The 23,187-nt window shown below is 38.4% G+C and overlaps 1 protein-coding gene across 4 annotated transcripts in view; it reads left to right on the top strand.

The window, feature by feature from the left end:
• LOC121294598 (ras-related protein R-Ras2) overlaps positions 1 to 23,187 on the top strand; it is a 50,850-nt gene that overhangs the window by 9,289 nt on the left and 18,374 nt on the right. Inside the window, exon 1 of one of the 4 annotated variants that reach the window (XM_041218466.1) lies at positions 22,682 to 22,772. The exons of the other annotated variants lie outside the window; for them this stretch is intronic. The gene's annotated coding sequence lies outside the window, so the exon portion shown is untranslated. Of the gene's footprint in view, positions 1 to 22,681; positions 22,773 to 23,187 lie in introns of those variants that run through there. 4 annotated transcript variants of the gene reach the window in all.

Below are 23,187 nucleotides of genomic sequence, written 5' to 3'. Positions count from 1 at the left end.
GAAGCTATCTTCTTTGTTTATGTCTGTGTTATCTCTATGGGTCAAGGCCTCTGTGTATTTCTCAGATCCACCCCTTTTTTTTGGGGCTTCTCTCAGCTTCTATTGAAAAGGGTTAAATTATGTAGCGCTTGTGGTGTTATGCTGCCGTCTAGAGGTTGTGATTGGAATTGAAACTATTGGCTTCAGCGAAGCAGGGTAGAATATATTTGGTTATTTTTATTAAAATTTTTGTCTATGTATAAAACATTTGCTTATTCTTTTTAGAGTATGTTCTGAGACCCATCAAAGTCACAAACCGCCATTGGTTGAATATAGTTTTTAATGGGTTTTAATATAGTTTTTAATGGGTCTTTAAAACATTGAACGGACCTCATGGAGGTCCAGGATGGGATCTTCTAATGGAATGCTAAATTGTTCTGGCTGTGTGGAAGCAGGAGAGGGGCGCTTGATTGCAGACGAGGAGTAAAGAGAGAATCAGCAGACAAAGCTTCGAGGCAGATTTAAATAGAGCTAAGGCAAGGCAATCACTGACGAGAGAATGTTGATGTCTTGTCAGCGGAGCTTTGAAAGTTTAGCGGAGGGCCAGTCTTTCTATTGAAGATGCGGAGAAAGTTGAGTAATGGAGCTGCGCTTTGAACAGCGCTGTTGCTGGGCTGGTGACTGGATGGAGCAAGAAAAACTAACGTTGGAGCTCCTGCAGCCGAATAGAGAAGCTGAATGATGAGAAGGATCACCGGAGCAGGTAGGAAAATAATTGATAATATCTTGACAGCGCTGTGCAGAGAAGTGACCTGCAGTGAAAGGAGCAAGGCAGCGAAGTTTAGATAGAAGCAAAGATGTTTAAGCTGAAGCACGACGCCATCTGAGCGTTTGCTACAACGAAAACACCAGACAGCGGGAGTGTAGGTGATCAGGGCTTAAATAGGGAATTGGAGACTAATTAGAGATCCCCAGCTACACGCCCCTCGAACTGTGCTACGCTATATTTATAATTCCTAGGAACACATTGATTACAATTGCAGTTGATTACATTTGCATTTAATCAGTTTATTTACATGCTTAAATACGTAGCTATTCATTGTCAACATGGCTGTTACCATTGTTGTGTGCACCACACCAAAGAGAGAGAGAGCAAATTAATAAACCCCAGTTTAGAGTCTTAACTGTCAACTCATTAATCAACAAGCTCCTTGGATCATCTCTCTAATCGAATATAATCTGATCATCATAAAGTAAAACAAAGCTAGCGAATGTCCATAAGCAGCACAGGTTCAGATCACCTTAATGGAGCCCATTGATGGTTTTAGTGATGCTTCAGAAGGGTTTTAAAAGGCACCCTGGCCTGCATGTAGCTTGCCAATAAATCGTAGAGCAAGACAAGAGATCTGGCTTGCTGAAGGAGAGATTGTGAAATCAGCCTTTGAAGTGGTGCCTGTGAACATGATCTTTCAGAAGCCAGTGGCTGTTGTAATGGAGAAAAATGTTTATAGGAGACATCTGGGGGTTTCTCAGCTGAGAACACTTCACAATGCTTTCCAAAAAGAAGAGACTAAGCAATTAAACCAGCAACAAGATATTAATTGCTCAGCTTTCATCCTGAATACTACACATTAATGTTGTCTCTTTTGTTTAGAAAAATTATTGCCAAAGTTCAGATTTGTTTTTCCTGCTAACTAAACAAATTGCACAAGCTTTGCTTTTTACAGTCTTTATGAACACTTTCATTATAACATTTGGCATAATGTATCTACAGCTGGACCAGTTCAGGTTTAGGCTTAAAATGATGTGTTCCAGAAGTTGTTGTTATTCAAAAAAAAGGAGCAGAAAGCTGCTTTTCTTTAAATCACAAGGGTTGTCTTCCTCATAGCTACGATAGTACAGACCTTTCAAAAAAAAAAAATTAGGGTTTGTCTTGCCCAGTTTGAAGTTGCTTGAAGCACCTTTCTTGACAGTCGTGGTGACTCTGTGTTGACATACTTTAGGTTGTCAGAAATGGTCCCCTTTGATTTTGTGGTGTAAAAGAGTATCAATTTGGTTTGCATTGTACAGCATTGACAGATACAAACTGAATTGTAGCATTAAACATTTTCCCAGGAAAAGGCTTTCTTTGTTGCTGGTTTACTGACTGAGACAATTTTCATATTTTTGCATATTGTAATAGAGATGAATATGTGGAATATAAAAATACCTGTGTAATGGCCATAGAATTAATGCTGAAATTATTGGAGTTAAATTCATTGTAAACACAGTTCAAAACTGCTCCTTTTTATAAAGATGTTGCAAATACTCACAGACAGGACCTTGTTGCAGAGTCCTACCTGGGTATTGAATGATTCCAGATACACATTTGTAGGACTGGTTAAGTGACAATCATTCTCCCAAAGTACAAAGACAACTTGTCACACAATATGTGACTGCCACCCTAATTGTGATATCATTGAGGTCTCTGATAGTGATGGATCTCTGTTTGAGCAGGACAATAGAAGCACAGAGTTTCACAGGGGTAGTACATCCTGTTGGTGCTTTCCAGGGAATCGGAGTAAAATTCCAGGGAAAAAGATTGGCATTCAGACCTAGTGGATTGCTACATTTAAATGCTGGAGAAAAGAAAAGGCCTGCTTTTCAAATGTCATTATAGCGATGTATAGGTGGATTTGCAGATTGATGGTGTTATAATGTGGGTGCTTGCAGACCAAATGGTTGGAGGTTACTTAAAGGGTTAAGCACATTCACTTACAGCCAATATGGAGTTTGGAGTTTGAACTTTGCACTTCCACTGGCGTGTGTGTAAATTACAAAGTCAAAAATAGCTACCAAACACTCAAGAAAATGCATTATAGCAAACAGTCGAGGACAAGAATGCAGCACACATTTAAACTGGAGAATTCAACAAAAACGCCCTTTCAATTAATACAATAGGTTCAGGACACCTACACGGTGGTCATGTGACAGACCTGCTGTCGGCAGTATTTGTGGGTTTGGCAAGAAGGAATTTGGCCCAGTATCTCATTGTTTTTAGTGTTTTAAATTATTTTATGAATTTCTTCATGGATATCTTATGTTTATTATGTAAGCGTTGTTAATGTTTAGGCTAACAAATGGACCCAGACTACTGTAACAGTAATCAATATGTCTTGAAAGAAATGCCAAACATGTTTGAAGACAAGAAAGATGTAAGGAGTAGTCCATGAAATGTATGTTTTCTTCATTCATTTTCCAAACACAATTTTTTCAGAAGTATTTCAGCACTCCAGAGAGGGCCTGGAGTAAGTTACAAGTATAATTGTGCAACTCAAAATTCATTGAAGTGACATTGTGATTGCAAGTCTAGTTGAACCTTAGCACACCTGTAGAATTTGAATTATACCACTTTTGGTAATCCCATTTGTTTTAAAAAAAATTTTAAATAATAATCCTATAGTATGTTTCTGTATTTGTACCTGTGGTGATTGTTTGGTTAGTTAGAATAGCGTAAACATATGTGTGTACTGTAGTTCTTCATGCAACTTTTTTGTGTAATTTGTAATTATTGCAGTGTAATTGTAATTGTAACTGTAATTGAACAGAATAGCACTGTGAACTAATTTCCAAAAAGAACTTTACCTCCTGTATGTTGTGCCATTCTGTTTTCCTGCAATGATCCGACAGGTGGATGATAATTCTAGGGCTATGAAAATTGATTTAAAACCTTGTATTCATAGAAATAGTGGAACCTCTTTTGAAAGTCTCACATTAAAAAAACTTTTCGGTATAATCAGACAGAATTTAAAATGGTGTTTTTTAGCTTGGAGGGGATAAGATTGGCACTGCATACCAAACAAGCATTTACTAATTCCACAGCTTCCAAATGTGTAAGTGTGAAGACCTTTAAAATAAACCCATACGAACAGTCAATCTGCAGGTCTCCAAAAGGTAGCTCTAGCAGCAGTGAGACTGTCCTGCTCTGTTCTGTCTGCTCTAAGGCTGAGAAGGTGTTTTGGGGATAGTAGTGCCAACTGCATTATATCGACCCTAAACTGTGGAAAGCAAAGTTTTGAGTTATTCCTTTTAATATTGTGTGGTTACAGTTTACTTTAACATGCTGTGTTGAGGTGCCCCCGCCCCTGTCTGTATTTTGTGAGTCATGTTGTGTGTGGTGTGTTTAATGTTGGTGTATATGTATTGGTGCACAGGATATAATGGGGCTATGAAGCACGAGTGATTTAAATTATGCAGGTGTATTTAGGCACGGGGATGCACAATCACTTCAAGTGCAGATAAAGTATGTAGTAGTATGTGAGCACGGGGAGTGCACAGATTAGTTCACGTGCTGGGATTCAAGTGAATAATTAATTAGTAATTGAATCCCGGCACGACTGTATGGGTAGGAGTCTACTTAAATCGCAGTAAATTTACGGATTTTTCACAGGTAGGTTTAGAGAATAAAATTAGGATTTTGCGGATCTGTTTAACCACTTCAACACCATGACGTACACACATACGTCAAATGAAAACCCACTTGCAGTACCATGCCATATGTGCGCACGTCAAGTTTCACATTCTATTCTGTGATCAGTTTCTCAGTCCAGGTTTCATTCTCTAAGGCAGTTAGTACTGTGGAATGTGCAACAAAAGTCGAGGGTAATTGTCTTTCTTTTGCCTAACGTGTTATTGAATCTTGCCACCACACCTGAATTGTTTGATGCTGCTTCAGATTGTGTGGTTTATCAAACGCTTTAACCTAACTTGAGGTATCCTGTTTACGTGAATTTACTACAGGAAGAAACACGGGCTGTTTAAATTGCAATATTGTCTGAGCTGCAGGAGATTTTTATGTTTATCCAGGAGATTCCAGTACAATGTTCCTCTTTTATTGACGCCACTATCTTTATCCCTCAGAAAAGTGGAAACATGTGTTATAAGGATTGCAAAACTTGCAGTGTGGAAGAGAGTTTCACCCAACATTGACCCAATGTGTTTGCATAAACGTCTCTGGCTCACCAGCATTCTGCCTCAGAAGACCATCGCCGTAGCGCAACGTCAGATGCTGCATGTATGAAAAGGATCAGAAGTGTGTACTACATGCCTGCATCCCAAGCCCGTCAGCCTCTTAAACACTTTACAGATGTTCAGCTACCCCCATCCCTCCCTCCTACAGACTTGTCAGAAACAGCTGGGATATTTCCTGTGATTTCATAGGTTTTAGTCAAGTATCACGATCAGACCATGAAGCGTACTCATGCATCTAACTCGTTCAGTTTGTCAGATGATTTCCACAAGCTTGACTTTCTCTGCACCGAGCACTCAGACGTGTAACGGGACACTGCACATAAATCGTAAGCACATTGTTTAGCCTCTTCGCTGGGCTACGGTTACCATACAGCATCAGCGAATGATGATCTCATGGAGGGACCTCAAAAGGATCAACAAGATGAATCAATCATCTTGTTCCCAGATTGGAACACTTAGTCTTCCCCACGAAACAAACACAGTTTTTTTGTTGACAGAAAATTGAGCCTCCCGCACTAATGAGAAACGATGGGATTTCTCTGAGCTCTGACCAACTTTGTTCAATTGCTAATAGCTGTTTTCTTGTAGTTCCACAAGTGTTTGACAAGGAACAAGAGCAGGGTTTGGCAGGGTGGAGTGGTGGGAACTAGCATTTATTTTTAAATTATGTTTTTCTGTGTGGTCTTCATTAAGAAAATGTGGCCAAGCAATTCATAAACTCCTATTTAAGGTTTACATTTTATTGGTGTTTGCACTTACATAGTTGTCTTATTTTATAATACAACACAAGTGTTTGAGATGTACTACTGTGTTATTACTTGTGTAAAATACCGATTTAGCTGGCTGTTTGTGACTATTTAAACTTTGAGAGAAAGAAGAAAGTCAAAAACAGGATGCCAAGGCAGGAGGTGTGTTCGTGTGTGTTTGTTTTCTCTTCAGTAAAGTAGTTCGTTTGATATGGACCTTTTGATGCATTATAGGTAGCATCCTGCTAAAGGTCGACAACAACTTTGAGTTTTAAAAATAATTACCAAATAACATTAAAATATGAACCCTTAAAAATAAAAAAAGATATATATGTGTGTGTGTGTGTGTGTGTGTGTGTGTGTGTGTGTGTGTGTGTGTGTGTGTGTGTGTATATATATATATATATATATGTATGTGTATGTGTGTGTGTGTGTGTGTGTGTGTGTATATATATATATATATATACACACATTATTATATCTATATATATCACACATATGTGCATATGTATATATTTATAAATGAGGTTTATGTGACAATTTTGAACAAGATGAACAATAAAAAAGAAACACATTGCTATTTTGTAAACAAATATGAAAGTTAATTACCAATTCTGCAGTGTTTTGCATAGCTATACACTTTCATCAGATTTTGTTTTAGTTGCACCCAAATGCATGTGAGGCTGTGATAATCACTTGCAGTCTTTTGAAAATCACAAAAGTGCCATACTGAGATGCACAGAAGAGGATGGCATGTGAATGCATGTACAGTATAGCATGGCTGGCAGTAGGGTTCCAGTCGAAGCTTTTACAGCATTTCCTTTTCACCATCCGTGTAAATGCAAAGTCTCCATGTTATCTCTATAGATCTCCATGTTGAGCTGACACATATTTGGATATATTAAACAGTTTTGAATTGATTTCATAAAAACCTATCATAGTGGCTTATTTTTTTTGTAGTTTTTACTTTTCCACATCTACCACTGGGAATGAGTTGAAAGTTATTACAAAATTCGATTTGTGCTGGATTGGCATTCACAAGATTTGAACTGCCATCCTGATTTAAAAAGCAATAAAGCATACTAAAATATACTAAATGAGCACCCAGTGTGAAGGATGAGGTGGGTTTAAAACCACAACTGGAATAACATTTAAACAGAATAGAGGACAGTGAATTAATTATATATCATGAAATTATTAGGGGTAGGTGAAAAACATACGGTATATGATACATACATGTACTGTATAGACAATCTAATTTGTATAACGTTCTTTTTTGTTTTTTTTTGGTGCAGATGGAAAAATAACATTAAAATGTGTACAGAAGCTCAAAATTCGAAGCATTTTATAACACATACGGCACATAATGGCTTTGTTCAGTTATCTACACATTTTCGTTTGGGGAATGTATGAATGTAAAAATGTCACTGCAAGGACCTACTTCTGTCAGGAACAAAAATCCCTAGTTTTGCACAGTGACTCTCATGAAGTACAAATTAGGCCACAGTGCTGTGATTGCATCTATCTTTCAATCTTTAATACGTTGCCCACAGATTTAGTCGCCTATAAACAGATGTCACAACAGATCAGCTCAGCAACCTTCCATAATTACAATACAGAGAAAGAACTTTGTCATTTGAGCTTAAAGTCCTTCCAATCAAGCATAGACAGAGAGAGTGCCTTTTAAGAAATTCATTCTGGTGTATTACTTACACTAGAATCCTTATATGGCTGGCTTAATAATAATAATAATAATAATAATAATAATAATATTAATAATAATAATAATATAATAATAATAATAATAATAATTTATTATTATTATTATTAATTTCCAGTATAATTCAAGCACTCTGAAGAAACAGCCTGTCCGTATGAATGTATGTTGGTCTACAAGAGTATCTTGGTTTCTCATGGCCCTTTGCCACAGTGAAGTTATTGGAATCTGTAAACTGTTGTTTCTCTATAGTAGGTTATATTCTTCTACATGTTGTGGGTTTAGGGCATTGTGACATGCATGTAATGTGTTTGTCATTAGCGCAGGGTAAAGTGTTATTGATGCACATTGTTTAAATTAAGTTTGCCTTGGAAACTTTTTTTCTGTGTGGTTAAGGGGTATGTATACATGGATGAGAGTGGGTATTTTTTTCTAACAAGTTTGCAGGAAACCGCCTTGTATAATTCAGAAAAGTTGAGCTTGTTTTTTTTTTTTTTTGTTCTAAGAGTCCCAACAACAAGCAAATCACGGTTACTTTTTTATCTCACGTGTGTGGTATCTGTCCTATTGCTTCATCAACAAAACAAAAAAAAAGTGACCTGTCACACTGAAAGCATTTGAAGATCAGTGTCAGGTCGTTTCTTTACTATTGTTTGCTCAGTAATCTAGAAACAATTTAAATCACAGATTTTGTGTTTTGGAGAGCTGCAGTTCTAAATAGCTAGCAAACCACTTGTCCAATTGTGACAAAACTTGCTCAGGGTATTCCTTTGCTAAATTGTGTAGGGGTCCAAATCTGGGGATACATAAAGGAGCCTGTTTTGACATCCTTATGTACATTTTTACTTGTACATACAGTGGCTATAGGCCTTGGTGACCTGCTTTTTCATAATTCTAGCAGCTCCAATTTTTGTAACTTTCGAGGTGAAGCATGTTACTAACATACTTGCTTTTTATTAGAAATAACCCTGCAACTCCAAGAATGTGCTTAAAGATATACAAGGCAATATGTTTAGTCTCTGGCCATTAATAATGTAAAAAAGTTTTGAAATACTGCCCCAATATTTGAAACTTGTGTTCTGTTTTTTAGCTTCTTGGGGATAACAGTGAATTCCTCCTTAAATGAACACAAGTTCTGTAAAGCACAAAAATGTGCTGCTTTAGTTTTCTGCTGTTTCCCATGTTGCTGGAAGTTAATAATGTGTACAACTGTAAATATTTTAAATTTTAAGGAAACCTGGAAACGAGAAACTCAGTGTGTTTTATCAGTGCTGAAAATATGAACCAATTGTTAAGTAGCAAAACTTTCAGTAATAGTTCTAACACAAATGAAAATCAATGTGTGCACTGTGGCACAGTTCTAAAAAAAAAAAACAGTTTTGCATGGCGTCTGGAACAGTATTCCTTTGTAGTGTAATTTACAATTTAATAAAGCGTTTAATGGAAGTGAAGTGGAAGATCAGGCTGTGTGTAGTGTGGAACTTAATGTAATTACAGTTGCCTGCTTGATTCATGGTGGAGATATCATCATCTGAGATTTATTTCATGAGACGCCAGTTCTGTCATCCAAGATTAGCACTAGAGTCCGTGAGCTGTTAAACACTTAAGAGCATTGTCATTTGATGGCAAGTTTCACATTGTTGCTTAATTATTGTTGCAAAATAAGTGTTTTTTTGCATGGGGTCGCTTCAGGTTTTGCTTTGAGCTGTCAAGTTGGCACTAATAAAGCTTTCAGTAATGTCTGACACTGTTGCAGAATGAGGCTCTGTTTCAAATCATAGTTACCCAATAAGAATCCAGGGCAAAGGACTTCAGCGGCTAAAAAAAAGACTTGGGCGCAGAGCTGTGAAGTCAGAAAAATGAAGGGAAATTAATTTCATTTTTCAGTGCTTATGTTTTAGCTGTTTTTAAGTTTTGTCTAAATCGTTTGTTTTCGGTTACTTTCCAAAATGCTGGGGCGTTTTTTTTTTCTGTCACAATATGTACAGTAACTCAACTGAGCTTACATGGGCCAGTCGAAGCCTATACATACCACAGTTTGCAATTTGGTTACGACAATTGCACATATTGTTGTATGTAAAGAAAAAAATATGTTAATGAAGAGAGCCGCAATATACTAATTTTAAATATTATTTGCGTCAAGTAATTGAGTTCAGTAAACTTTTGTTCTATACAGTGTTCTTGGTTGGTCATGTTTCTCATTTTGGAATATTCAGATGTTCTCATAGGAGTTCATTAATACTTCAGAGGAAGCTTTAAAAATGTCCCCCATTGCTTCCTTCCTACCCAGTGCTAATTGCAAGATTTAGATGAATAGCAGTAACTTGAAACTCTTAGCTTCATACATACCTGTAGTTTGCCATTTAAGATTATTATTTTGGTCTTGCAGTCATGCTTTTTGCCAAAGTTGCATTTTTTAAATACCTGGGCTAAGAATAATTTGACTGTAACTATACCTCCCTGGGGCCACGCTAGTAAAAAACAAAAAAAAACTATTTCCTCTCACCGGAGCCATCCAAACCTCTTGATGAAGTCAATCCTAATAAAACAGACAAACTGACTGGGGGCTGTTAAAATGTAGTGTAATGGCCCTGTGCCTGGATAGAGACTGGGTCCAATGAAAAGTGAGTGTCTGAACTGTTACAGTATACATCTACAGTAGAACTTCAGTTGATCAACTCCAAATACTCTTAGTGTTTATTTTTATTATTTTAAAATGAATTTGTTATTTTTTTTTATTTATTGATACTATATTTTCTATATTGATTCTTAAGACTACAACAGGGAAAAGAAAGGTGTTCAAATGTTATGTTTGTGTAATGCTTGTGTAAAGCGTGATTTAAGATGGATCACCTTTGAAAGAAACGTCTGTATGAACCTTAAATTATTATGACATTTTACAGTAGGTCATCACAGGACAACCACTCTTTAAGAAATAGTTTTGTGACATCTGGTTGTTCTGACCCCAAGTGCCAAGTGGGGGTGGTCCAAGTGTATTGCTGGCTCTTCTGACCAGTTAAACTGTTCAAGTTATTTGAATAACATGTGTTTAAACAGCAGGAGGTTGATTTGTCTTGTACTAAATGCTGCAAGAACATCCAACCTTTGAATGGCGTCTGTTGTACAGTATAGAGTATATATTTTCAATCGTCCTATTGGGTAAGCAATTTTGCAATCTGATATTGACCTTTAGCAATAGGATTAAGTGAAAAGCTTTAGGTAAAATTGTGATTTTATTAGCTAAGATTAGGTTGATGTTGTTTTCCCGGATCATTTGGCACCAGGTGAAACAACAAAGTCTGTTAGAACCCAGATGTTTCACTTCCAAATAAGCATACAAGGGCTGGGAACTCCTGCCTTGCTTGGTAAAACTGATCACACAAATATTGTGAGAGCAAAGAGGTGATTTTCTCATCTAGGGCGAGGTGTCAAGAGTAGCATCTTGCATGTTGCTAGGTTGTCTTCATTTTTTCTTGTTTTGAGGCAAAACAGTTTAGAGGTGTTTGTATGGGTAGGCTTCAGTTGATTATTTGCGATAAACAACCCTGCTGATCTTATCAAGTCAAATCTGTTAAACAATGTCTCTCTCTCATGTGCTTGTCTACTCCTTTATTCTATGTGTTTCCTTGTTTTGTGTTTATCATTAGATAGAACACATTATTGCTAGTTTTACTGAGCAGGAAATATAGTGTAGTTCTAAGTGAACCAGTAACCTCAACAACCTTTAATGCTTGTCAAATTCTAAAATAGCCAAGCTTTTTGTGTATGTTTGTTGTTCATCTTGTGCACAGGTGGGTGCACTTGTATGCACAGCTGCACGTAACTGCATCAACTCAGTTTTGATAGTACACATATGATTGTACATAAAATGCTTTTTGTTTGTAAACATGTATTTTTACAAATGTTTTTAATAACTGTTTTCTGTGTGTTTCTAAACGTTCCCTTAGATTTAAACAGTGCTTTGAAATGTCCATCCCTCTAAAAACAGCTGAAACCCTGTGCTGAATTTATTTTTAAGTTGTTTCCATTTGATGTTCTCTCATCCTAGTATTGACTTAAGATGACTATCTTAAAAAAATACAGTACCTTGCCTTTGACTGTATCACATCTCATGCTATAAGTCCTGGAAATATCCTTTTTAAGTGCAATATTTAACATCTTTATATCTATTATGTGACCAGAAATGGATATATTATTCAAGTGCGGTAGAATTAGAGCATTCTTTAATCTTAGCATTTTGAAAGTCTAAGTACATCATATAATTAAAAGACTATACCTTGCCTATGCCATCCTCAAAAAAGTATACTGTAGGTGCCAGGACCTCCCTCTTCTGAATTCAAAGCTGTGACCCAGCTTTAATGTCTTTCTCACTTTGACAGGGCACCATGTTATTGTATCAGTTTCATAAAAAATAAGTGGTTACAAAAAATAATCCCTGTCTATCCATGTAAACCATGATATGCAAATAAGTTGGGACTTGTAAGAACTAAACAGTTTAATTAAAAACACCAAGTGGACAGCATATATGTATTTATAATATCAGGTTCTCAAGATGAACTCTTGAATTGATCAACTCAGAGTTTTTTTTGGTTTCAGCTTCAAAATGTCTTCCTTTTATTTTGTTTATTTTTATTTTGTTTTGTGACATGGTCCCCAGAGTTTTATATTCCAGATAGCTGAGGTAATGTATTTGCAATTAGATACTGCAGACTTTGCCAGAACCTTTGCCAGTAAATTATGTTTTTTCCCTTCCTCTTGGTATGTAAATATGGTTGTGCAAACAGTAACTGATTACCAAAAATGATGCCCTTATTAATACACTCTAATTTCTAATTTTTTTTCTCTAGTTTATAAATGTGATGGTTGGATGCTTGTCTGGAGAAGGGGCTGACCGTAATAAGAGTTCCAGCTATCTCTAATGAAAAGTCTTCTTGTTTGTATCCTCAGATAACAGGACTTTCTTTGTGCTTTCTGTGAATTCATTCTTTTGTTTTGAAATGTTTGCTTTGAATTCAGAAACACCCCTGTTAGAGTAGAGATACACTCGCTAGATATAAACATCTTGTTTAAATTTCAAATCGAGTTGGCATATCAGGTAAATACCTTAACTATAAATGAAAAACAACCCAGAATTAGCCCCTGGAAAAGGTTGGCATTTTCTGGATGATGTGAATTTCTATTACAGTCTCTTGAGAGTGAATGTGTATTTATATTTTTAGTGTAAACGACTAGTTTCCAGTTTAGAATAGGGTGAGTTATTTGGTATTTGTTATCACAGCATGAATTAATTTATGGGGTTGTTTTTGAAATTTTTTCCAAATTGAAGTCGGAGTGTAGAACCTTAAGAGAGATCTTCACAGAAGAAAAAGGGGACCCCTGTGAATAGCTGATATAATAAGATGTAAAAATAAATATTTAAAATCTTGGTTAGCTTGCTTTTTACTGCACTTTTTGTCTCAAAGAAGGGTTCTTTTGTCAACAACTTTAAAAGGGACAGTCGCATCCTCTCCAACAGCACCTGGATCTCAGATCTGGTACCTTGTTGTTTGACAGGAGAGAATTAAACAGTTTTCAAACGATGAACTGCATGAAAAAAAAGTAATCGATATGTATAACATGAGCAAAAAAAAAAAAAAAAAAAAAAAAAACCTTTCCTGTTCCATGAAGTGAATGACAAAGCTGTACTGTAACGATACGTTTTAGGATGCAGCATTCATGAGTTAGAAAATGACTAGTTTTTCTGCATCCCAAATAGTGCAAAAAAAATCAAATAGCGTTGTTGCCCCTGTTTATCAGATCAGTCCACCCACCATGGGTATTGTTCAAACCTGAAGATTGTTAAAACATGGCTAGGCAAAGGTGGGCATACAGCTACCAACACCAACAATAAGGCATAAAACCAACAGGCAGAGGAGAAGTTAAAGCATATATGGAAACTACTGTAAATAAAGGTCTGTAGGTGTACTGTATAAACTCAATGCTACCCCTCTCCTTAATTATAACATCCGGTACCTTTTTGTTTCTAAGTTTACCACAGTGGTGTCTATACCCTGAAAAGAAAAATGGCATCCATCTCCAATACATCTGTAATAACTTGTATCAGTCTCAAAGGGGGGAAATTGGTCTTGACATGGCGTCAAAGCTATGGAGTCTGTTCTAGCTATCTCTTTTTAAATCTTTCAGCTGCTGGCGTTATTAGGAATCTTGCATTTCAATCCTGAACTTTAGGCTAACACAGCTGCCAGCCAGTCAGTACTTAGCAATTGTAAAGTGGGACTACTTCCTGCCCTAATTGGATTATGCAGATACTAAAATTGCACAAACCATCAGTTTTATGATTCAATATCATTGCGACACAAACAAAACCAAAAAACAGTGCTAAAAATAACTGTGTTAATATGCTTTCTAAATTGTTTAAATTAAAATCTGAAGCACATTTTGGGCTATTTTAAGATTTGTTGAAAAGGGCAACAGATGGTTGATTATTCAAACTGAATGTCTACACACGGTCAATTCTGGTAAGGCTGGGAAATTACCTGTAAAAATAGCTTGTCAAAAAGTTTTTGATTCTCAGGCACCAATGTATCAGTGTTAAGTCTGGATATAAATTAATTTGGACATTTTTATTATACCAAATAGCAGTCCAAAATCATCCCAAAATGTGTGTGCAATACACAAGGATTGTGTCAGGCTGCTGAGTTCTTGGTATCTTGCACTCTGTTAGTTCTTTGAGCGGCATCAATGTGAGTTGTAGATCAAAGGCGGGAGAAAGTGATCTCCTGAAGTAGTTTTGAAATCGGTCTTTGTAAGTAAGGATGTGCTGTTCTGCAGCTTTTTAACAAGGGCTATTAAGGGCAATTGATTACATCAGTAAGGAACGCAGGCAGAATATTGCAATATCTAAGGTTACTGTAACGACAGGATAGTTCCTTTTGTAAATGCTTTTGGATTTTGGAATTCCTCCAAGCATATTATTTTGAAAAGCCCCATTAAGGCCCTTCAGGCTGTAATAGAAACGCAACACACAGCTGTTGATCCTACACAGCCAACTGCAGTCACCCATTCAGATCAAATGCAGATGTGTAGAGTTGGTGCCTATCGTGAAGAATAAATCCGGAAGCGGACAATTTGGATGCATTTTTTTTCACTTGTTACATGTACAGTACCGCAAGCTATTCACTTTGAGATTTTGCTAGTGGAACCAGACATGCTTTTTTGAAGAGGCTACATAATGAATGTCGTAAACAAAAAGGGTTGTACAAAATGGCAAAATTGACACTTCTTCAAGAAAATTGTAAACACACCACATAGGTCAGATCCACCATCACCATAGTGTTGGGTGTTATTATTGAAAGTCCAGCATTCACTAATGCGTGCCCTTCAGCAAGGTAAGTTTTTAATAGCTGCTTGAGGATTACAAAGGTTCCAGGAAAAGGGATTGCCAACCAGGATTCCCAGTGAGTGTTCTACAAGATCACTATGTTTAACTAGAACATTCCTCATTAGCATATTCCAGAAGCATTTCTTCCAAGAACTTTCATGGGGTACCAGCAACAACATTCTAGAAATTTCATTTTCTTTTAAGATTTTTTTTTTTTTTTTTTAAATGTAGTTGTCTCCAATTTTTTTTATCCCAGTTTTCTCCCCAGTTTAGTGTGCCCAATTATTATCTGTATCCTTGACTCGCCGCTCGCAACCCCCCCACTGACTCAGGGAACGGAGACTGGAGCATGCATCCTCCGAAACGTGCTCCTGCCAATCTGTCATTTTTCACACTGCGGATCCACAGCGAGGCCACCAGACCTATAGCGCCGGAGGACAACACAGATCTAGAGGCTCCACTGCAGAACCACAGGCGCCCTATCGGCCACAGGGGTCGCTGATGCGCGGTGAGCTGTGGATTCTCCTGCCGACCTAAGCCCTCCCTACTCAGGCAGCGCTCGGTCAATTGTGCGCCACCCCCTGGGAACTCCCAATCACGGTCGGCTGTAACATAGCCTGGACTCGAACCTGCGATCCCCAGACCATAGAGCACATCCTGCACTCCACGTGGATCACCATTACTGGATGCGCCACTTGGGAGCCCCCTAGAAGTTTCATTTTCTGAGGAAAATCCCTGCAGTGTGCAACAGGACGAATAGTGCTGCACGTCGAATTTAGAAGTTTCAGTCTCGCTCCTCTGCCTTGTCTGGTTAAAGTTGTTGAAGTGTAACTATGTCATTTCTGCTTGCTGTGTATTTTTTTTCCTGTATACTAGGGTCTTGAACCGTATGAGCTGTCCATGTGGCGTACTCTTGGGCAGATTTTCATTCCTGGGGGGGAAAAAACATCTAAAGAATTCCCTCCCACCATCACAACTCATCAAGACTTAATCTAGAAGCCACCAGAACAGTGAAAGATCAAACAAGTTATGTGGCACTCCTCATGTTCTATGCCTGATTGCCTCTTGAATTTACAAGAGGGAACATGCTACCTTAGTAAGCGCAGGGTCAAGTTTTGGTTCCATTAGAGAGAATGATGTTTTTGTCATGTCATGATTTCTCATTTGCAGGTAAAAAAAAGAGTGAATTGCACCTCGGTCATGAGTGGAAATAGGAAAAAACCCAGAAAATAATAAGTACATTATTTAAGTCATGTCACATGCTGGGGTTCCTTTCCCTCTGAGAACTACCGGCTATAATTAAGATTCGGTAATGAAGTGTCTTTCTAGTATGAGACTTGATTATGTGTTTGAACCACATGCAGTGGAGAAATCTATTCCCAGAGCAGTTTTTTTTTTTTTTTTTTAAGTGTTCAGCGGAGCCTTTTGGATTTAAAGCCTGTTGTATGAAGATAATACAATTGCGTTACCATATGGCATCATCCTGGATTCAGCTTTTATTATTGCAAAGCCTTCCATTTAAAAGAGGAAGTTCTGTTTTCTGTTGCTTCCCATTATTTACGTTTTCTCTGAGAAATCTAATCAGATTTGGAATATATTTCCCTTGTTTAATATGGCATAGAGGGAGCTCTTATTTAATTTTGAATTGAAGCTGATTTATGAGCAATAGTAATATAATTTTACAAGGATTGTATGACGACTCATCTACAGTAAGTGTTTACAGCCATTCATTTCCTGCTGTTAGCCACAGGTACATTTTATACAAACACTTTTTCTACAGTGCTGGCCTAGCCTATGGTGGTATATTGTCAGCTAAGAAATCAAGCACTAATGGCTGAGATACCAACATGCTGTGGGTTTTACTTTCCTTGTGACAGGGCAGTCTTTTTTTTTTTCCCCCCGGACGGAAGGGTAATCACTGAGCAGTGAAGATCAAACACCAGTGTTTACTTAAACATTGCATGAACACATGGTGTTCTGCATATTCTATACCTACAACAAGCTCAAGGTGACCTATCATTTTAATTTTTTTTGTACAGTAAATCCTGTAGGGGTTAAAGCTTGTTTGATGACAGTATTAAGTAGAGGGTGTAATGATACGCTAATATAACGATACAATACATATTGCGATATGCAGGTCGCGATACAGTAAAGCAAAATATTAAACACACACATATAGTGTGAAAGATTCTTTCACTTTTCACATTCGTTGCCCCTTTCAAAGTAGACCCAGGACACAGAAATGGAATTGATTTAAGCACTGACGCGCACTTTTAATAAACACCAATCAAATAAATTAAACAAAACAAACAAACAAAACAAACAAGCACCTAGCTCCTTCTCTGGAGCACTAACTATACCGTCTGGAACCTAACTGAACCAGGACAGCTAAGCTGTTTACCTGTAGCCCAAACAGAACACAGCACTTTACCTTGACTGCTTGGAAGCAGACCACACCTTCTGCCTCCCTACGCACAGCAGCCCCGAACAAACCTACCTGTCTCTCTTAAATACCCTGCACCTGGCTCTAATTTACGACTACCACCAGGTGCAGGGGATTACTAAACAATGAATCAATTAGACCCAAAAGTGCATTCTCACAAGTTTTAGCAGGGAAGGATTTTAACCCCCTCCCTGCTACCTTACACATCCTCCCCCTCAAGTATGAAACACTTATCGGCCATACCAAGGCCACCCCCTCCCCTAAAACACAACCACCCACACTCAAGTCCGGAAATGTCCATTTCCACCCTCTTCCACGGGCGGACTCGAGGGTGGGTCGAACCTTCCGGCACTTCCGGGAAGGGACCATGAACCGGTGACAGGGGACCCCACCGGGATGACAGGGCCGACTGAAGTGACGACCGGGGAACAGGAGGATGCAGCAGTGGACAGAGATCTTCCACTGGGGACCGGCGCAGCGATGTCCTATCACCCAGGGGAAGCGAAGCAGCGAACAGGGGAAGCAACAGCGACGTCTGGCAGCAGCCCAGCGACATCTGGGTGCTTGGAAAGAGCGGAGCAGGGAACCAGGGGAAAAGCTGTGGCCAATGTTGCAGACTCCTCGGCTCCAGGTCCAGTGCAGGAAGGTCTAGGAAGACCGGCAGGGTATCCAGGAGCAAGGGGCAAGGGACCGCAACTGGCAGTGCCGGACTGGTTCGCTGGGGTGATGGAGGTGGGCACCTCACCTCCTCCTCTTTGTTCATCGCTTCTCCCTCTCTGGGCTCTGGGAGCGGCGGCTCCTCCTCTCTGGGCTCTGGGAGCGGCGGCTCCTCCTCTCTGGGCTCTGGGAGCGGCGGCTCCTCCTCTCTGGGCTCTGGGAGCGGCGGCTCCTCCTCTCTGGGCTCTGGGAGCGGCGGCTGGGCTTGTCTGCTCCCATTTTTGGAGCAGCAGATCCAGCTCCGTCTGCTCTGGTCATAGCTGTCCAAGTTTCAATCTCCATCTCTTATTCTGCTCAATCTGGGCAGCAGTGTTTCTCTCTATCAAAGCGACCAATTCCTCTAGGGTTTCTATTTTACTGGGTCATAGGGGCGCCCATACACACTTCTGGTACCATATGTGAAAGATCCTTTCACTTTTCACATTCGTTGCCCCTTTCAAAGTAGACCCAGGACACAGAAATGGAATTGATTTAAGCGCTGACGCGCACTTTTAATAAACACCAATCAAATAAATTAAACAAAACAAACAAACAAACACCTAGCTCCTTCTCTGGAGCACTAACTATACCGTCTGGAACCTAACTGAACCAGGACAGCTAAGCTGTTTACCTGTAACCCAAACACAACTCACAAGGTTTAACACAGCACTTTACCTTGACTGCTTGGAAGCAGACCACACCTTCTGCCTCCCTACGCACAGCAGCCCCAAACAAACTGCCTATCTCTCTTAAATACCCTGCACCTGGCTCTAATTTACAACCACCACCAGGTGCAGGGGATTACTAAACAATTAATCAATTAAACAATTAGACCCAAAAGTGCATTCTCACAAGTTTTAGCAGGGAAGGATTTTAACCCCCTCCCACCTACCTTACAATATATATATATATATATATATATATATATATATATATATATATATATATATATATATATATATATATATAAATATGGCAGGGAAGGGGTTAATAGTTTCCCTGCCAAAAACAGGTGCGAATGCACATTTTTGTTAATTATTTAATTGTTTCATTGTCATCCGCACCTGGGGATTATTGCAAATTAGAACCAGGTGCAGGGTATAAATAGTCAGCAACCAGGCTACCCGGGAATGCTGAGTTGTAGGAAGTAAAAGGTGTGCTCTGTTTACAAGCAGTCAGAAGTAAAGTAAGTGCTGTGTTAAACCTGTGTGGTTTGTGTTGTTTTGTGACAGGTAAACGGCTTAGGCGTCCTGAGTGTTAATCGTGGACCTGTTAAATGTATAGTCAGAGCTCCAAAACAGAGTGTAGGTTTTGTTTGTGTGTATTTATTTTTTATTCTGTGTTATTAAAAAGTGCGCCTAACCGCTGTAAACTTCCATTTCTGTGTCCTGGGTCCTATCTTAAAGGGGGCAACGAACGTGTGTGAGTTGCAGCACATTTATATATATATATATATATATATATATATATATATATATATATATATATATATATATATATATATATATATATATATATATATATATATGTATAAAATGCACAGAGTAGAATCAATTCTCTCACAAACCCGCTTATGTTCACATTTTGTGCAGGTTATTACATGCTGCGTGGCCGGGCTTTACTAAGTAACCACAGGATAGAATTAATTTTCAACGCAACTAACAACCAATAATCATCTTGGCTGATAAACTGACATTTTGTGCAGCCTATTAAATGCTGCATTGACGGTGTTAACGGGATAGTTCATCATCCTACGAAGAAACCCTATTACAAGCAATCATCATATATCTATATTAGTTATTATTTTGAAGCATCTGGCCACCTATACTATACAGTAACTACTGTAATCTATAAACATTTGTCTCAGTAGCATGGACGGTAAATCCCTTAAAAATAACCAAAAAAACAGGTGGTGGTATTTCATAAGTTCAGGACCTGGCTTTTCCTCATGAATCTGTGAACATACAGTATTAAAGCGAGAGCTGTCTGAATAAACATCATGAACCTCTGCGATTTTTTTCAGAATTCCTTCATTCCATTTTTCTGCCTCCGACAGCAAAACAAGCAAGCTTTAATAAATAGCTTAGTTACAATAACAGACACACAATAGATGGGTTTAGTGGGGAACTGAAATAGGGGACTGGAGCGCATGTGTATCACATAACCAGAGAGATCACAGGACTTTCAATGGGGTTCAGTGCTCGCTGAACTGCAGTTACTCAAATGCAGCTGTCCAGCATTTTCATGAGATATGGGGGCATGCAAATAAATATTCTCTGCTAATTGACTTACAGTAATGGCTAAGTCTTGCATTTTGTAATTTTTGTAACCTAGTGTAATTGCCTGTGACCATCAATGGTAACATTCTTGTGGTATGGACCTCCCCCTCCCCCCCTTCCTGTAGAGTGCTTTGAATGATTTAATACATTATTTCCCCTTTGTTAGTAATCCAGGAATGTTGGGGCCCATATTTCACACCTAAAGTTGCATAAGTCAGCAGCATTCTTTAGGTTGGGGAAGGGAGTCTGCAGCGTTGGTATGTGTGTCTGTGTGATAAAGTGCAGGGACCTGTAAGGTTTGGACCTCCTCCGCTAAATCAGTGGTTCCTCAGCTGCATTCATTTTAATCAGCAGTGCTTTAAACACATCAGCACATTGCCACCAGCTGATAAGGTCACTCTTGCTGTTTTCATTGGCATGCACAGCTGCACAGGTCTGGTGCCAAGATGGCTTGTGGGTGACGTCAGACCAGGAACAAAGCTCTGTGATTGAATGTGCTGCTGTGTGTTTTAATAAACAAAGAAAGTAAATATTTAAACAAAACAAAACACATAACAAAACATAATGGCACAGTGGCCAAAACAGACAGACAACCAGACAGGAACACACAAGTGTCACGCTGGTATATATCCGGCACGAATAGCAATTAGATTTACTTTAATTCACCGCCCGACTCTCGTTCCGCCTCTGAACACACCAACCCCCTTTAGCCAAAGCTGCTTCTTTTTATATTGCGGCCGAGGGATTAACTGGCTATCAATTACCTAGTTTATCCCTCAACCTCATTCGGCACGGGCTTTGTCATGCGTGGTCAACAGCCAGTTTGTCAATAATCAGTCGCTGTTGGCGCATTTTCACGATTTTATCTGGATGGGGCATTTTAACCCCATCCAAGCTGTAAACGGTAATAAGAAAACAGTGTGTTTTTACACACTAAACCATACGTCAAAATAATAATAACACAACACAAATACAAAGTAAAACATACGTACACAGGGGCGAGGAGTACCCATTCACAGTTCCGAAGTCCCAAGTATGTATTTTTCTTCTTTTTGTAAGTGTTAGAAAGAAGTACTACATACAGTACTGTACAAAAGTGATGGGAGGGATACAGTGAAGTGCAATATAAATACCCACAGTGAAACTTCAACAGGTTATTAAGAGTTTGTTTTGGAGTGATTTTTGTTTGTTTGGTCATTACAGATCAGGTCTCCTTTGTCCCAGTAAAACCTGGGATTTGATCCAAAGTGGGATACAAAGTGAGCCCTGGAATCCAATGTTCCCCTACCAGGAATGATGTGCAGATATTTTACCGCTTGTTTATTGAATGTTTTATAGCAATGCACGAGACAGCAAAGCAAGATTAGAATCATATAAGTAACTGTGGTTATTGGAACTGAACTTTTCCTTTTTTTTAATTTGCACTAGCACAGTTGTAATGCGAACCTTTTCAAACATGTCTGTACATTTTTTTATTTTTATTTTTTTAAAGAAAAATAAAATGGCATGGCAAGTCCAACTACATGTAAACCATGAGAAATGCAAAACAATCAGGAAGTAACAAACCGTTGGTAGTGAAATCTTGCCTGCTTCTCCTTTTCGCTCTGGGGATGCCAATCCTACCACATAAGGACAAGCATACATTTACAGTGCTATTTTACATGCAAATAGAAAGTAGTAATCAGTTAACCAGAAATATTTATACAGAACTTTTTGGAATTGTTGACCCTTATACAAAATTTGACCTTCCATTATTTTGTAATGTTTATTTATAACCTGTTTTCTTCAATACAGCATGCTGAAATCTGTACAACACTTCTTTCATGTTATTGAGTGTTTTTGATGGTTATGCATACAAGTTAATTTATGTCTGAGTTTAAAAGTGAACTTCTTGATTTTCTGCTTTTTGTCTTTGTGTTCTCACAATTACTTTGCTCCCTGCTGGATAAAGAAAACTTTGCACAGAAATAGCTCCGCTCAATACAAGTCTGAGCGTAACTAGGCCCCTTAGAAAACAATGGGAGGCAACAGGTCAAGTAGTCAGCAGGTGAGCTGACTTTGAAAAACGTTGGCTGAGAGGCTTTTATCGCGGTTCTTTGATGTGGACTCCAGCATGTGTTCAAACACAGATAGTGTCCCAGAAATAACTTGATCTTTCACAAATTGTTTGAAATTGTAATCGCAGCTCTGCCAAATGGAACTTGGTGTCCTCTTGTATTTATCAGAATGTTAACAGAGCCGTATCCTTTTGCATAACAGGTCTGTGTCACAGCCACCTGACCTGCTGCAGCATGCACCTGCTGCTTTCAACAAACAGCTCAAGAACAAGTTTCACCTGTTGCTAAGCTTCTGTTAAACCTCATTTCTCAACTGAGGATCTTGGAGTTTGTTTTGGTCTCCAGGCAGTAATGTTAAAGTTAAGTTAATCAATGTTAGACTTTTTGTTGATCTTTTTTTTTGTTTTTTGTAATTTTTTTTTAAAGCAACAGGTGCCAAAGATGATCCTTAATCAGCAGAGAGTGTAAGTGGCTGATGCACAGTGTTGAAGACAGCTAAAATGTTTGTCTACTTTGTTTCCTATCGATCTGGGTTATTGGGTGAATCCCTGCAGTTCGATAGGTTAGCGACAGAGTTGAGCAGTTTTAATAACTGATAAACACATGTAAATGTGCTTTAACTTGTGCTGACACATGTAATGTTATATACACAAGTATTACTTCAGTCAGATAAGGCATAAGTAGATTATGATCTGTTTTGGAATTATGTTGACCTGTTTCTTTGGTAAATGCAGTACAAAAATATTATTATGCTATGCTAGTAAGTAGGGTTATGATAGTACCAATCAAGATCATGGTCCAGCAAATGGTAGGGTGACCAGATTTTCAAAGCTCAAAACCAGGACACATTTTAAATAATTCATAAGACTAATTAAACCT

This window comes from Polyodon spathula, chromosome 19 (assembly GCF_017654505.1).
Source record: "Polyodon spathula isolate WHYD16114869_AA chromosome 19, ASM1765450v1, whole genome shotgun sequence".
NCBI lineage: Eukaryota > Metazoa > Chordata > Actinopteri > Acipenseriformes > Polyodontidae > Polyodon > Polyodon spathula.
This window is presented reverse-complemented; position numbering and strand designations above follow the sequence as displayed.